Source organism: Cenococcum geophilum, assembly GCF_001692895.1.
Source record: "Cenococcum geophilum 1.58 unplaced genomic scaffold K441scaffold_29, whole genome shotgun sequence".
Lineage (NCBI taxonomy): Eukaryota > Fungi > Ascomycota > Dothideomycetes > Gloniales > Gloniaceae > Cenococcum > Cenococcum geophilum.
The window spans coordinates 1,879,196-1,882,197 of record NW_027137587.1 but is presented as its reverse complement, the minus strand read 5'-3'; the positions used below and the strand labels follow the sequence as shown (position 1 = coordinate 1,882,197).

Here is a 3,002-nt window from a genome sequence, read left to right as displayed (position 1 = left end):
AGGAAGCTGTAACAAATGCCCGCCCCTCTATTAATAAGTCAATTTAATCTTATACAGAGTTACTTAATAAATTTAAAATGTATACGTATTGCAAGAGATTTAAGAGTTATTTACCAAGCCTCTAGACCGTATTTCTACTACCTTAAGCTCTAAAAACATTTATGTTTAATAATTTCCAGTACTAAATAAATCGTATTGATTGAATATTGAATGTTAATATTCAATATTTTAATAAGTGTAATTAGTATTAAATATTGATAGGACGTAACAAAATAGTTAAGAGACGTCTTTACAAGAGTCGATCATCTCTAAACCCAAAAAGGGAGTATTTTATCTTAAAAAAAAGTACTATTTTAATAGTCATGACCAAGTGAACACAATTCTCTGATGTACCTTTTTCTTAGTTGCTGTGTGATGACGGGTATTGTTGACTGACCCACGAAGCAACTCGCGATATTAATAAAAAAAGCCACCATTTCTGCTTCAATTTCCGTTTCAACTTTCCATTACCGTCGAAGTCTTATCCGTCGTGAATGTACCTGTGGTGTCTCCAAGCGGTGTTGCACTCGAAGCTGGTCATTCTGGAATGGCTTAACAGGCGACAAATGCCGACGACTACACCGGAGATTTGCATTCTTTTTGTATCCGAAATACTCCCCTCGTGAAGAAGTATATAATAGCTATATAATAACAATTTTTTTCTTTCCTCGAAATATCTATGAAATCTTGATCAGTATTTCCAGTGAATTCTTTATGGTTGTGTAGTGTAGTGGTTAGCACTCGGGATTTTGATTTCATATTGAAATTTCCCGCGACCCCGGTTCGATCCCGGGCACGACCTTAGCATCTTGCTTTTTGCCCCTTTGCTACACCCAAAATACCTATCATGCAGTATTGTGCTTCTAGCAAAACCGTCTGTAACGTTGCTTATGGGGGACGGGTTTCAAGGTACCCAAACTTCGTCTGTGTCCTCCCGCTCGAAGTTTTAATGTTGGAAACCGTTATAACCCGCATACAGTGTCTGCAGATAGATACTCAATTATACGCGCTCTATTTTTAATTCCTGTACCTTCGCGAAAGGACACTCGTTTTACAATGGCAACCACAACTCCGAAGCGGAAGCCTTCAAGGTGATGAGATGCATTTCTTTGCCGCGTAAAATATACGGCAAGTTCGTATGGACTCGCCCTCGCAATTTTAGCGTCTCCTTCACTTAAGAGCTACGAATAAATCAAATTATACAATTATATCCTAACTCTAAGTCTGCTAGAACATTTATCTGTGTTCTGGAAATGAAGAATACGCCAGTGTGGCCATACTGGTCATAACGTAACGCTAAAACTAGGGTATTTTGCTTATAAACTCAAGTGCCGTCTAACCAGTGCTTTTATCAATATTTAATACTTATTGATAAGGACTTAGTATTTTTTAATAACACTATAACAACATATTATTGAATTAAATATAAATTAAAAAGCGTTTAAATATTTATATTATTATTCCATAATATGTTATAATAGTGTTATTTAAAAATACTAAATCCTTATCAATAAGTGTTAAATATTAATAAAAGCACTACGTCTAGCTGCTTTTATATTCTGCGCACCTAATATATCTACTTACCCCCCCCCCCCCTAGGGTCGCTCTTATTGCCCTTAGAAGTATCTTATAATATAAGTATATATGCTTTATCTTTGGACTACAGTGATAAGTTATAAAAAGGTTAAAATGGCTTTAGGCTACTATAAATTAGCCTTATTACGGATATACCAATTATCTTATATATGGGACAGTATATCTATATAGGGCTAACTCGCAATCTATTTAGAGGTACAATTAGATCTAACTCTAGACCGTATATAGTCCCTAAAACTTACTAGCAAGCTTTAAGACGTATTTTATCGGCGTATTATTACCTAGTTATAATCGTCTTTATACACGGGCTCTTATTAGGATTAGCTGTTAAAGCTAATATAAAGGGACTAAGATATAAGTCAAGCCGGGGCTTCTAGTATAAAGGGTAGTTTAAGTAGTAAGATGCTTGTATAGGGCTAGTAGGGAGGTAATGCTAGCATAGTACTAGAATATAGAACTAAACGTAGCAACCTCGCGTAGAGGTGGTAACTGTCGCTGTTATGGCGTTAAGCTGCCTTAATGATTTTTACTACTTTATATACGGTCCCACCTTTCGTATACTTTTTTCTTCTATTATAGTAATATTAAACACCTTAGTTATTTTAGTTTATTTCTTATTATATATATAGAAGGAGCTTAGTTTTTAATCTTATTTTACTTTCCATTTATTTATTAACCTCTATAATATAACTTATCCTATTTCTTTTTTCTTTATAATACTTAATTAAGTATTTTCTTTTTTAGTATTAGGCTTTGCCTTTCTATCCCTTCGACCGTTAGCGTCCCACCTTATCGATAAGATAATGGGTCCGTGCATATAATATAAAAAGTTCGTCAATCTAGGGTTTCTTATGGGCTAAAATCTTATCGATAACGTTGGACATAACTTAATGGTCGAAGGGATACTACCTTAACAGCTATTAATATAAATATTTAAATATTTATAACTTACTATATTATAAAGCCTAATATAGCTTTTTTATAATTTTTTTTATCTAAATAAAGTATATTAAAGCGTTATATAAGTATTAAATTAAAGTAATTAATAAGCTAATTTTTATAAATATATAATTTTGGCTATTAAAATTGGACTTTATACCTATATAAGGGAACGGCTATAAACCTACTAGTCTTTAGAATTAGTAAGGATGGTATAAAAACATTATATAGCGTATAGGTAGGAGCTAATATAGGAGTGTAAGGGGACTTTATAGATAGGGGGCTATAAGGCACGATTATAGGAATAGAATAGATTAGTAAGAGAGACAAATCCTTAAGGAGGTAAGGCCTTTAGGATTGTAGAGACTATATACTATAAGTATATACCTTTAGTACGTAACTAGTAACTATCTAAGAGGCGCCTAGGG

At 33.4% G+C, this 3,002-nt stretch overlaps 1 non-coding gene across 1 annotated transcript; it reads left to right on the top strand.

Annotated features, from left to right (window-relative positions):
• The first annotated feature begins 755 nt into the window (after positions 1-755).
• K441DRAFT_t20 lies at positions 756-841 on the top strand. Its single transcript has one exon. It is a non-coding gene; the product is annotated as a tRNA-Gln (tRNA).
• Positions 842-3,002: the final 2,161 nt, after the last annotated feature.